Genomic DNA, 14,283 nt, shown 5'->3' on the forward strand with positions numbered 1-14,283 from the left:
GTAAACTCACTTTTGTTGGAAATCCCTTCAGGACAAAGTTTCTGGATTGCCTTTCCAAGGGGAAGTGAGGCCCATGGCGTAGGCTATGAGAACACCTTGATCTCTCACACTGGTGTGGGGACAGAAAAGCCTTTCTCAGGACATTTGCTTTAGTGTTCCAGGTGAGCAGCAGAGGTGAAATGTCCCTGTGGAAGGGTTGTTTGGGATCCAAGAGGTCAAAGCCTCCCTGTTTTCCTCCCCAGACAAGAGAAAACCTGACCTAACCTGTGCCTGGATGCAGCAAGGATTCAACTGGAGAGTCAAGAAGCCAAACAGGAAGTTTGACAGTGTACTTTGTCTTGCCAAAACGAAAAATAAAAACAACAACAACAACAAACACACACCAAAAAAACCCCAACAACAAACCCAGATACATACAAAAGAAAATTCAATATTTTTTTTCTAATGAACGCCGGTGGGGTTGCTCTTTTTTGGTACTTTGGGCATTAACATATAAATTGCTCTGTAATGGCTCTGCCCTCCTTCTCTTCAGTGTGTTGTTAATGAGCTGTAGGAAAGGTCGGGGGGCTGAGCGAATGCTGCTGCGGTGAGGGGGTGGTGGGATCCCCTCCTCCTTTCCCTACCACACTCCCCGCTGGCCTCCCAAAAAAACAAGTAGTCACCTCAAAGATGTGAGAGGAGTGCTGTCCCAGTAGCGATGCATTTTGCATCCCATTCCCGGTGAGATTTGGTCCATCATGAAGATGACGGTGGGTTACAGTGGCACTGCTGGCCAAGGGTGACGGGGGAGTGACAGGGGATTAACTCGGTTTCTAACAAGCCCCCTCCAGCTCAGCGTGGTCGTGGCTGTCAGCCTGGTGAACCCCATCCTGACAGCGTGGCAAGAGCCCAGTGCCACCCCAAATGAGGACGTTTGTCCCAAAACATCTTGGGGACACCCTGAGATAAAAGGGAAAGAGCCTCCAGTGGGGTTCAGTGCAGGAGGGTGCAGGAGGCAGCAAGGGCAGGCTGCTGAGTGGAGGACAGGCTGCTCACCTGGCAGGAGGGCTGGGGGACCCCGGGTGCCTTCAAGCACAGCTTTGGCCCGGGGGGTCCCCGAAGGCAGGAGGAGGGCAGGCAGCAGCCCCCCACAGCAGGGGAGGCAGGAGGAGCCCCGTGTGCCCAAGTGCTGCAGAGCTGACCTAATTCCTGTCATTCCCGGGATGCACTTGTCTCTGGGACTGGATAAGGCTCCCTTTGATCCTAGGAGACTCATGCTAAAGTCAGCTTTTGTCCATAAAGAACGGCGGGTGCAGAAGGGAGGGGGCCACACCCGGCGGGAGAGACAGGCAGGAACTGGCTGGAGAGAAATGCCATTGTGGGCAACAGGATCTGAAGGGACAGAGCCAGAAGGCCCATGACACTCCCCAGATTGCCTCCAAGGTCAAGGAAAAAAAGAAAGAAAAGGGAAAGAAATAAACAGCAGAGCAACTTCATCCTGAAGTCTAGGCTGGGGTGTGGCTGCACCTGCAGGAGCAGGGCCCCCTGCTCACTGGCATCTCCTCAGCCAAGATGAGCTGGTGTCTGCAGCACAGGAAAGCACCACATGTGCTTTCCACATCTTTTAAACCTCTCCAGGGATGGTGACTCCGCCACTTCTGTGGGCAGCCTGTTCTAGGGCTTGACAACCCTTTTGGTGAAGAGATTTTTCCTAACATGAGTGTAAATCTGCCCTGGCACAGCTCGAGGATGTTTCCTCTCATCCTGCTGCTGGTTGCCTGAGAGAAGAGACCCACTCCCCTCTGGCTGCACCCTCCTGTCAGGGAGCTGGAGAGAGCAATGAGGTCCCCCCTGAGCCTCCTTTTCTCCAGGCTGAGCCCCCCCAATTCCCTCAGCCTCTCCTCATGTGACTTGTTCTTTAGGACCTTCCCCAGTTCTGTGGCTCTTCTTCAGACAAAAATCTAGTCATCTTTATCTTTTTTTTATCTTTTACCCAACAAGTCCATGAAATGAGTCAACCAGGAGGTTGGTTAAAAAGTCTGAAAAAGTTAATTGCTGCAGTATTTGAACCAAGTGGCACCAAGATGCATCTCAGAGATGTGGTGCTTTGTGCAGTGCTCATGGAGCACTTTGGTAACCCAACTATGGGTAATTATGAGTTTAGAAAAATAGAACAAGCACGTAGCAAAAGTAACATAACTTTAGAGAGACACCTGCTCCTCCTTCCTTGCAAATAAACTGGAGATGACAGAAGCAGAAGTTCCTCCAGACTTGCCAAGGATCTGAAGGCACTGGGAAGGAACAAAGGGACAGTGGAGGTCCCAGGAGCCACCTCGGGGTGCAGAGCTGTGGCTCTGGGGTTGCCCTGGTCCCTTCAGGACTGCTCAGGTGCTGAGCTGAGCACCCTCAAAAGCGATTTCTGTCAGGACGATCTGTAAAGAGCAAATCACTATTGTGTGAAGCAAAAAAAAATTACATAAATTACCACTAATTTAGTATAATTTAGAGGATAACCTTGTCCAAGGAGACAATTAAATATTTCTCAGAACAAAAAGGGAGGTAAACAGCCTGAACAATAGATTCCTAAAGCCGGAGAGAGTGTGAAATCCCTCCTTTTATTAGTAGTATCACAGTGCTGCAATTAAAATAGTTGCCTGAAGGAAGGAAAGGGAAGTTTTAACCCAGCCTGTCGGATGATCCCACTGCAGTGCTGGCAGGGTATGGTTCCACTGCAAATCCAGACCCTCAGAAAGGCACTGAGGGACACAAGTGGTGGTTATTTCTGTGGTGGCCACAGCAACCTGGCCAAGGTGGCCACAGAGAACCCCGGGAGAAGCAGCCTCTGATGGCCATGGACACCTCAGCCCTTCCCAACAGGCATTCAGGGCCAGCTGTGGACCATGAGTATGAGCCAGAGCACAAGCACTCAAGGAAAAGGGGTGTTCTGGGTGATTGAAGATGTGCAAGTTCCAGGCTGGGGAGAGGAGGTCAAGCCCCACTCACTGCCAGTCCCCAGAGCCCTCCCATCCCAGCTGATCAGCAGAAAGCTCCTTTAGAGGATCAGGGCTTCTCCCTGCCTCACCTTCCCCTGTCATCCTTGCAGGAAGCAAACCCTCTTTGCTAAAATTGATGGACACAATTCACTGCAATTAGTATTTCAGCAGCAGGTGGTTAACCCTCAGGGCAGAGCTGGTTGTCCTCTATTTGGCTTGCTCTGCCTGGACGTGAATTTAGAGCAAGTTTTTCAGATTCCTGTTTGCTTGCTGACCCACCAGAGCAGGCAGCTCCTCCACCCAAAGGAAGTTCACTGCTTAGGGCAGCAACATGGTCCCTCAATCCCCCATGGATGCAGAACCCATCCCAAAAGAACCCCTGAGCCACAACAACAGCCTGCTCCAGTAACAAGGCTGAGGTCCTCTTCCTGCTGGAGTGAACCAATACAGGTCATAAATGCAGACACTAGTGTAAAATGACCCCAGAACCCAGGCTGATATTTAGACAAAAAGTGATTTTTTTTTTTTTTGGTCCATTTCGTTCCAATTAATCTGCATTTATTTTAATTGGCACCCATGGCAAGAGCATTTACAGGCAGCAGCTGGGAAGGTGTAATTATGTTACTGTCACAGGCACACACACAGCCTAAGGGGGTTCTGCTCATGGGCAAAAAGGGGAAAAAAAAAACAAACCAAAGAAAAGAGACAGCCATGAAGACATGGAACTGGTTGCCCAGAGAGGCTGTGGACTCTTATCCCTGGAAATGTCCAAAACCATGGGAACACTGTTCTTGTGGCAAAGCAAAACTACCCCCAGGGAACATCAGCTCACAGACACTGCTCCTGCCAGCACCACCCGCTCCTCCCTGCAGGGGTATGCTGAGGGGTTGTTCCAGTTATTTGCCTGGAAAATAAAACTTCAAGCTTTCCAACTCATACTTTCCAAGACCTTCTGCACTGGGTGGATACCTGACAGCATGCAGACACTCTACAGCCTTTCAGTGGGCTGCTCTTCATCAGTGGAGTTCTCACTCTAAGTACAAGGTAAAATGTGTTTACTTTAAACTTTAGGGAAGGCAATTTAAGCCAACACCTTGAGTTTGCAGTTGGGTTGGTCTAGGAGGGTGCACAGACCCCATGTGGCAGCTCATGCAGCTGCTGTTCCCCAAATCACATTCAATCGTGTTCACACCTCCCATATTCTAATAAAAGCTTGGTTTTCTCTTCCCCTCTCAGGAAATAAATGGCCAGTCTGTACCAGCTCAACTTTGTCCTAGAAAAATTTTGCCTGTGAATAATAGTTTATTTTCAGATTGTTTTGAGCAATATTACAACAGGCCTCAACAGCTGTCTTAAGTCCTCTCTGTCCTGGGTATATTATCAAAACATCTGACAGCCAGCCTGGCCAGGATACTTCAAACTCAAACGAAAAAAAAAGCCCAGGTTAACCATCAGTAAAGCAATGACCACACTGGACCAAAAATAAACCACCACTGATCCAAATAAAGAGAAGCAAGCACCAGAACACAAATGGGGGAGGGGGGTTACCTGCATGAATTTCCTCAGCCCCAGCATTATAAGACAGAAGCAGCCCTGAGCTTGGGGCTGGCACAGGGCTGCACCAAATATTGGGGGGTCAAAGGTGATGCCCCCACTCCCAGCCTCACCCCCTCCCCGGCTCAGACACCCTCCTGTCACCATCACACGGGAGCCAACTCCTAAAGTGTAATTTGTTATTCTGTTACGGTCATCCTCTGTATTAATTTTATGCAGAATCAAAAGCCCTTTCATATGTTAAACTCTAATTCATATGCTAATACCTAATTTATGGCAAGTTAATTATTTTTTTGTCCAATTTATTTCTCGGTGTTCACTGAGGAAGGGAGAGGCAGCAGGGGGTGAATTTTGGCACTCAGCTGGGTTGATGGGCAGGACTGAGCCAGGTAACACCCTTCTGCTTCCTGGGTGTGATCCAGAGCAGGCACACTATTGAAACCCACTCCTGTCTGACACAGCCATCCCAGTGCCATCTAGTTGTTTCCTTACTGGTGGCATCTCTGGCAGAGAGCTTGGAAAAGTCTGCTCCAAAGCTTTGCAGGGCACTGCTCAACCCACCAAAGCTGTTCCCCTCAGGGCTTGGGTTTGTCCAGCTACTCCAGAGCAGGTGCCAGGAAAGCAGGGATGGGGGATAACTGAGAGGATGGGATTTTCAAAGGATAAAGTGATGAGCAAGAGAACGATCCAGGCAGAAATCAGACAAAAATGGAACAGGCACCCACCTCTGCTCACAGCAGCCACATTCTGTCATGCCATTCTGTAATTTTTGCCCCATGCTGCTTTGCACAATGACCATGGAACAGTGGCTGCAGTTTCCCACAAACAGGCTCTTTGCTGCCCAGGACAGTCAGGAGGGGATGGCAACAGCCAAGGATGCTCCAGTCCCTGACCTGAGTGCACAACCTGAATGCAGCACATTATTTTACCCTCCCTCCCATGCCAGGAGGAGTTTTTCATGTCAGGAAGAGCACCCCACACCTCCACCACGGGCATGTGATCAGGGCTACAACCAGCTGGACACGTGGGAGAGCACAGCAGTCCCTTGGAGGTGTGTTCCCATTCCCCAGCCCACTGGCACCGTGACCTTCCCAGGTGGCATCACCCACCCAGCACCCTGGCCAGGGGCTCACCAGAGCCGAGGGGGAAGACACACAGAGGGGGCCCAGAGCAGGGATGAGGAGCATATGCTAAACATAAAAGAACATGAGAGCAGTTTAGCCTTCACCGTTTTTTTTTTAACAGCCTATTTTCTGCTCGAGGAAGCAGGTGCACTTCCCATCCTTGCAGCATCACCAGCCGACAGGCTGTCGGAGGTGTGATGGCTCCAGGACAGTTGCACTGCCTCGGATTTCACATTCCTGACACACGCGATAATTATGCCAAATGAGCTCACCTCGTCTCCAGCCTTCTGAGCTGCACAGATTAAAGGAAGGGAAAGCTGTTACTGTCGCAGATGAGAAAGGCAGGAGGGGAGAGGCACCAGCCCGCCGTGCTGCTGGTGGGGATGGGACGGGGCTCGTGGGTCCCCACCACGGCTGCCTTGGCAGATGATGCACCTAAAAGAGTGAGGATCAACCTTCTGCTTCCCCCAGCCCAAACCTGTATCTCCCACCTCACATCTCCCGGCACTGCCCGCGGGAGACACGGTGCAAACGCTGCCATCCCCCTCCCCCGGAGCCAGGCATCGCTTCTCCCCATCTCCCCAGCTCTCTTTTCAATTAACCCTTTTTCTCAAATCCTGCACTTAACACCCCTCCCCATCCAGGGGATTTTGCACATATATATATATTTTTGATTCTTCATCTAACATTTTTAGCATTAAAAAAAAAAACCCTACGATTTATCCCGACGATATGAAGGAGCTCCAGTAGGCAAAATGAAGCTGTAACTCCCTCAAGCTAAACTCCAAATTCATTTCATAATCCTTAGATAAAAGCTTAGAAGCCAGAATATTCATTACCATCCCGGGCTCCACGAGGAGATGGGGTAGTAATGGAATGAAGCAGACTTGACACAGAGGATGTTGCTACAGAAATTAGCCTGTCATAAGATTATGGGGACTAAGTGTTATTGGGTGATAAGGTGTGATGTGTTAATATTAAATTATCTTGCCAGTTTAAAAAAAAAATAAATAAAAAAAAGAAGAAGAAGAAGAAAAAAAAAGGCACTGATTAAACTCACATTTATTAAAAGCCCTGAATATGATATTAAAAGATCTCGGATAAACCAGTTTATTTCTGTGCTGGAGAGCAAATTGAAAGAATTCTCCAGGAGGGATTCCTTTGAATGGAGCATTACAACAATAAAACAACCAAAAAAAAAGAGACTTTAATAAATGTTGGGACTAAAGAAGCCTTAAATATTCCAGACTAATCTCTCCGGGGAGGGTTCATTAACCCTTCATTCCCTCTCTTGTTGCATCAAAACAGGGATTAACTAGAGAATGTATCCATCTGAAATAAAGCTCTGTACATCCCAAATTCTCTGTCTACAGCGAGAGGGGATTAACTCCCCTGCTCCATGTGACACAAGGCTGGGACAGGACGCTAACAAAGCTTTCTGGAAAAAAAGAAATAATAAACCACAAGCACAAAGCTTAAGTGATTTGTCCAAGTCACCAGGACCAGCGAGATAACAACAGGGCCATCGAGTATCTGGAGTTTGCTTAAAAATTTGATTTGTTGCAATCAGACAGCAACAAATAACACTGGGAAAGGAGGCACATTTGTTCAGAGCCACGTGGTCACATCCATCACATCCATCACATCCGTCACACACCGGCCCTGCTCGTCCTCTCACCAGTTTAGATCAACACAGAGAAGCCCAGAGCGAATTCATGGCTGAGTTCTTGGGGTGTTGGGAACAGGAGGGATATATGAGGTAGCCATGGAGCAGCTGGGCTGTGCCAGCCAGCCTGGACACGCTCCAGGGAGCACAGCCTTGACCCAGATAACCCATAAACACCCCCTGCGCTGAGAGCTGGGGGGCTCTGCGGGGGGACCCCAGCCCTGCAGGTCATGCAGGGAGCTCCCCTGGGGGCTGGGGGACACCAGCTTTGCCTTGCTGTGGGGATTCAGCTGGAGTAACACCGAGGTCAGAAATTAGAAGAGATTCTCTAATCTCTTGGTGCAATAGAGCAAGAAATATAATTAGGTTTAAAAGGCTGCTAAGTTCATTAAAGTAAAACATGAGCCAGTAGGTTCAAGTAGGAGAGATGGAAGCTCTACTGGCCCACAGTCCCCATGGGTGCTTCCCTGTCTCTCTTACCAACAGCAAGTTGTCATCCCCCAGGGCAGGGAGGGACCTCAGTAAAGATGGTCTGTAGTTCCAGAACCCCTGGATCCCTAAAGGGCCATCTAGGAAGAGGTCTATAAACTCCTGAAAAAAAGCACTTGTGGTGTTTCTCAAATCTCAGCTGTTTTTTCTTTTTCCCTTAAAAAGACCCAAAACTTTTCCCACTCGGTGCTGGAGGAGGAGGGGGATGATGCTCAGCAGGGTGAGGGTTTTCCCCGTGAGGGGTGCAGGGAGCAGCACCTTGCTTGGCAAGGGCAGAGGTGGGCAGGCAGACCACAGCTCCCTCCCTGCCCACCACGACCTGTTCCCACACAGAGGTGCCCAGAGGAAGCTGGTTTTCACATGTGGGTCCAAATTATTGCACCCAGTTCGATTCCTGAACCTGGAAGTATTTTGTCCTGCTGTTCCACCACCCCCCATCCCATCATGTTACCCTCTCCTTGTTCAATCCCTTGCTGTTGTACAAACTCAAGGCACAGACCCCTCTGTCCAGAGAGCTAAAACCACCTCGGTGGCACCTCTCCCCCTGCCCACACCCCCTGCAAGCTGGCACTGGGGACCACGTGTGCCAGCATCCCTCCACACAGCTCAAGGAAACCCAAGGACCTTCCCCTCCTCCTGCCCTGGGATGAATTGCAGCCCTCAGGCACTGACACAACTTCAGAGGTACCGCAAGTGGCACGTTCTGCCCATGACCCAGCCAACCTAAATTATTCAAATCTTTCCATATCCAGCTGTATTACATCTCACTTCTCCTTGCTCTGATGCACTCGGTGCAGCTCCAGCTTCACACAAAGCAGAGGAGCTGCAGAGATGAACCTGCACTGCCCCAGTACTGACTCCTGACCCGCAGATTACGCCGTCCTGAGCTGCCTGAGAGCTGCCCTGAAATCAAACCACGAGGAAAAAAGAAGATAATTTTTTCTCTCCCTAGTTTCAGCAAATTCTACAGCGGTGGGATGCCTCTGTTCTCTCCCTACAAAGAATTACGCTTTTAAAAATATTCTTTCTTTGAAATCTTTTGTGACCCTTGAGCAGTATAAAAATGCAACTCGGGGCCGCCGAGCGAGGCTGTGGATCCGTGGGGGGACTGGGAAGCGAACACAAGTGTCGGCACTTAACAAATAATAAATAACCATCGTTAATTATTGATCACAACCCCAGCTAATCAAGTTTCAATCCCCGTGGTTGCCATGATATCAGCAGCCCCCTTTGATAGAGCCTGAGAGCAGACTCGCCGCCCGGCACGGAGCTCTCCGGGAGCCCCGGGAGCCCAGAGGATGCTGGGCGGGGATTTGGGAAGATGATACCCCCACACACACACACAGAGCCCGTCTGCTGCCAGGTTCCCAGAGGATGTCTGCTCATCCAGAGCATGCCGAGTTTTTCCAGAGAAGCAGAGCTGCCTGTGATAACATCCCGGGGCACGGCAGGGCTGTGACGGGGTGGGCAAGTCTGGAATGGGAGAGGAGCTGGGCACAGAGGCAGCACTACTACCACTGGCAGCTTGCAGGGGGTGTGGGCAGGGGGAGAGGTGCCACCGAGGTGGTTTTAGCACTCTAGACAGAGGGGTCTGTGCCTTGAGTTTGTACAACTGCAAGGGATTGAACAAGGAGAGGGCAACATGATGGGATGGGGTGGTGGTGGAACAGCAGGACAAAATACTTCCAGGTTCAGGAATCGAACTGGGTGCAATAATTTGGACCCACATGTGAAAACCAGCTTCCTCTGGGAATCTCTGTTTTGTAGTTGTATAGTCTGGGAATGGGTCTGAGAGCACCCCCAGGAGAGCAGCCCCAGGAGAGCACCCCATGACCTCAGGGATGCACATCCCAGACTCAGTGAGGCTCTGCCTCTTGGCTGGACCGTTCCATGGAGCCCCAGCCCCACCAGCCAACATGCTGCTTGTGGGTCAGGACAACTCCCCACAGTGGGGCCAGACAGGGACTGGGCCCCTCAGTGCCCACCGTGCTCCCCTCTTGCTCTCAGCACATCCACAGCAGCAGGTCCCGCTCTGTCCAGGAAGCAGGAGGGGACAGCACCTCTCTCCACCACTGCCTGCCCCTGTTTCACAAGCAATTTGTGCACATGCAATGCAAGAAACCCCTGTCTTGTGATCCTGACAGGAGCTGCCTTCCTTTACAGGGACGATAAATCCTGTTATTAAATGCAAGCCATTATTGGGATGTCACTGGTGCCTCTTGATGAAGCCCTACACCTGTGCAGACAGCTAGCACCTCTTGCCTTGTTTACTATTCATTATGAATGCTCTGGATTGATTTTCCTCATCCTAATCCCTCTGTGCCTGGAGGATTTGTTTTCCCTGTGTGAGTTCAGGGCACTAGACCTCGCTCCCTCCTCCTCAGGGATGTGCAGCAATCTGAGGCACGTGGTAATGGCAAAGCTCTGCCATTACCAACCTGCCCCAAACCTGCCCAATATGGGGAGGCAAGAAAAAAGGAAAATCTTGGGGGGGGTTCCCTCCTGAATTCTCACATCCATGAGTTTTTCTCCGAGAAGGAGAAAAACCTTGAAAAATATCATAGCTGGAAGTCAGGAGAGCAAACAGGATCTTATCAGGATCCAAACAGGGGACTTAAGCTCTGTATTCCTGCAATAAGAGGTGCAGGAAGCATATCCCTTTTCCTCTGAGCTTCCCAAGCAGGCCAATTACTTAGCAAACAGGAATAAAAGCCAAAAAGATTTGCTGAAGGAATAGTTAAATACATACTGCAAGTCCTAAAAACAATATTTCTGGAAGCTTTGATAACTCTGCAAACAGAAGATTTGTGCAAATATTTTACCCACATTCATATTTCCCAGAAGGAACACCCATCCCCCAGACAATCTATGAGCCCTCATCCAAACCAAACATTCATCTTTCTTTCAAAGACATTATGACCCTTTCCAAAATCTCTTTGAAATGTGCATTTTAGTGACTCTTTCTTGCTGGAATCAGCAATGGCAGTGCCAAGAGCTAAAAACCCACCAAACCTTCCCAAAGTGCATGGGATGAGTTAAAAATCAGGAGGTTTTCACGTAATTTGCACAGGTCCTTCACTTCAGGACACCCTGGGATTGGCTGCAACCCATTCCCAAGGGAGGATTTAACTTGAAAGGCAGTGCTGGCTGCAGGTACCCAGCAGGGAGGTGGGAATGTGCTGCTCCTCATCCTCCCCTCTTACAGGGAAGGGCAAAGGCATCTTGCAAGCCACATAACTACTCTTTAAATCTCCTCTACTCATTTTTAAGCAGTCACTGTTTCTTCTCACTCTGGGGAGTCCTCCCCACAAAACACCAACCCTGGGCATGGCCACAGGTTTAAATTTGCTTTTTGCTGGTCATGCTGGGGAAGCTGCTTCAGGGGCACATCCCAGAGAGGGACCCAGGCACTGAAATCAGGACAGCAAGTTCAGCAGCCCCTGGGAGAAGAGCTGCCTCCTGCCTTATACAAGTTTCCCAATCACATTGTATTCCCTCCTGCTCAGGCAATATGCATTTGCTAATTTGTGCTGGAAATGAGGGAATTCAATATTCCCCTCCTTCGCTGCATGGGGAATAGCCCAGATTTTCCAGAAATCTCCCCTGACTTGTCCTTTAAATAAAGCTTAAATAATGCCACACTGTCCTTTAGGCATCTTATGGCAGAACATTGAGAAATGCAAATATGTAGAGAGAAATATATATACAATACCCTCTTTCAAGCTGCCCAGCAAGCACAGCAGGCAAACACGTGGGTCTTCAAATACCTACAGATGAATATTGTGGGACAGGTCATTAATCCTTCTTTGCCCCCACAGGATCCACAGGATCCCACTTTGGAGAGCTGCTCCACTGCAAGGCACTGGCCCTGAGCAGCCCCATCCCTGCTCTCCCTCTGCCTTAATTATCCACAAGGTCAGACAAAGCACTATGGAAAATGTTCTGATTATTTCCTAGGAGGGAGCAAGAGGAGCCTTTCAGCCTGGGTGATGCTGGGGGCTTTATCTTCCACCAGATAGGTAATCCCTCCTGCTGGAGCTGGGGTCAGTTCCACAGGGGAGGGAGGCAGCGAGGGGCTGAGACCCTCCTCTGCCCCAAGGAGGGGCCTGGACTGACCCCTCTGAGCTCCAGTTACTGCAGCCATGACCCTCCTTTCCAATAGTCACTGGCTGTTAAAAGTTCCTGGAGCATCCCACACGTCTGGGTCTCTTTATAAAATCATCCCCAGCTTTTAACCCCGTGCTGGGAAAAGCACATCCCCATTCCCACGGGGAGGAGAAGGGTGCAGAGGGCATGGATGCCCCGGGGAGGAGACAGGATGGTCCTGCTCAGGGATCAAGCACCATTTGCACCCCATTCCCACCCAAGCTGGAGCGTTTTCTCCTCCACAGGAGGCCAAGAAGGATTAGGAATTTGCCCCTCTCCCGTTCTCATGCCTTTGGTCCACGGAGCATCCCGGAGCTCCACAGATCTCATGTTGCTCCAGGGTTTAAGGCAGACTCTTGCTGCCTGACTCAAGGGATGTGGAAATCGGCATAAAATGGGATTTAGAGAGCAAAGCTGTTACTGGGCATAACTGAGAGCAGAACAGGGGATGTCTGTCGAAGCCAAGGACTCTGCCCAGATCCACACAGTGCTGCTGCCTTCCCACACCAGCGTAACAGGTATGCAGGGAAGGAAGAGAGTATCCGGGAAAGCAATTCCCCCTGTCCATGGTGCTGAGCATCCCTCCTGCTCTTCTCAGCTCACTCCTGGGGGACAGGGACCCGAGGCCCGGCTCCTGCAGGAGGAGAGCAGGGAAGAACCTGCCCGGACAGGCTCTTTTCTCTCAATGGCATCGATTATTTCTGTAATCAGCGCCTCGCTGCCGAAACCGAACATCCATTATTACGGGATTCTAAAACAAAAATAACCCTGGGGAGGGAAAAAGATGTAATTCAGAAGCCGCTCCTGAAACGTGCGCGTTGGGTCAGTGCCATCTAGAGGCAGCAAACCACTCCAAAGCACCCAAAAGCACCCACAAGCCAGGGTTCTCCCGGGGTCAGGAGGGGATGCTGTGTCGCCTGGCGATGCAGAGCCACCGGTCCCACTGGCTGCTGCCGCACAGGCACCGAGGTGGGAGCCCCATCGCAGCCTGGCAGTCCTGGAGAGCAGGCAGCATTGCATCCTGAATCCCGGCACAGCATCCTGCAGCCCAGAATGCCACCGAGGGCAGGCACAGCCCCGCAGGACCGAGGCATAGCCACACGTGGTCCCTTCACAAGCAGCCACTATTAATATGCATGTACTGTATTAATAGATCTGGCTAAACACTGCCTCGGGCCACAGGAGCAGTTCAGCGTTTCATTTTCATCCCAAATTAGACTGAAACAGCCAAACAGGAACATTATTATTTTTTTTTTTCACTGATGGAAAGTTCAGGAAGAATATCAAATGATAAAATGAAAGAGGAGCAAGTACCACACCATTCCTGTTGGTGGGATCCAGGCTGGGGGTGTGAGGGTGTATCACCTGCCTGTGCTGCCCTGGCCCATGGGCACTGTTGGCTCCTGCCTCGTGCTCACACACCTTTAGGGATGGTGTCCTTATTTCAGTGTGACTGATCCATCCAGGGGACCAAACTGGCTCCCCCAGACAGGCATCCCCCCAAAATGGGCGCAGCACCCCTGGAGTTTACAGCTGGTCTGTGCTTAGGGCCAAGGCAAAGGTTGCACCAAACCCAGCTGCAGCTGGGAAGGGTGACACCAGCTTCCTAAGTGGGACCAAATCCTTGCCACCATCAAGCCCAGACATGCCCCCAGCACAACCCCATGTCCCAGCCTCAATCCCCTGAGGAGCAGCGAGGGTCTCCAAAACCACCTCCACTGTACAGACCTTTTCTGTTCGCTTTCGTTCGCTTCCTTTTTCCAAAACATACAAATTTCTCCTCCACATATTTAAAGGCAAGGAGCCTGCATAATGAAAGAATAAAATTGCCTCCTGTCCCTGGAAACCCTGTCCTATTTTGCAATGATTAACTCACTGTATTTGCATACTGCCCATTCCTGGCTAAAGACTCGGGGGGACAATTTCCAAACACTTTCTAATCTTGCACAGAGCCTGCACGTAGTGTTGCCATTTCCTGACAACCCCCAGCATGGCTGCATCTGGCAAGCTCCACTTTTGCTTCTTTCTACTGATATTATTTCATATTTCTGCTGCTGGCTTGCCCACCCCACCGTGCTGGGTGCTGCACTAATGAGAAGGATGATGCTTCCCTCACTGTGGAGCATCACTGCATAAATCAAGAGGTGTTCCCAAGAGCAGTGGGTTATTAAGACCCATGATGAGGACATCAAGGGTTTTACTGAGTTTTCATGCCCATACTCCCAGTTGGAGTATCAGGGTCACTGGGAATTGCTGTTCCTTTTCTCCCCCTGGGCTTTGCAGGGAATGTTTCCTGGGAAAGGGTCTCCCCAGATCATCTAAACATCCCAAG

This window comes from Manacus candei, unplaced genomic scaffold (genome assembly GCF_025592945.1).
Source record: "Manacus candei isolate 608988 ecotype Guabito, Panama unplaced genomic scaffold, ASM2559294v1 h1tg000057l, whole genome shotgun sequence".
NCBI classification, from domain to species: domain Eukaryota; kingdom Metazoa; phylum Chordata; class Aves; order Passeriformes; family Pipridae; genus Manacus; species Manacus candei.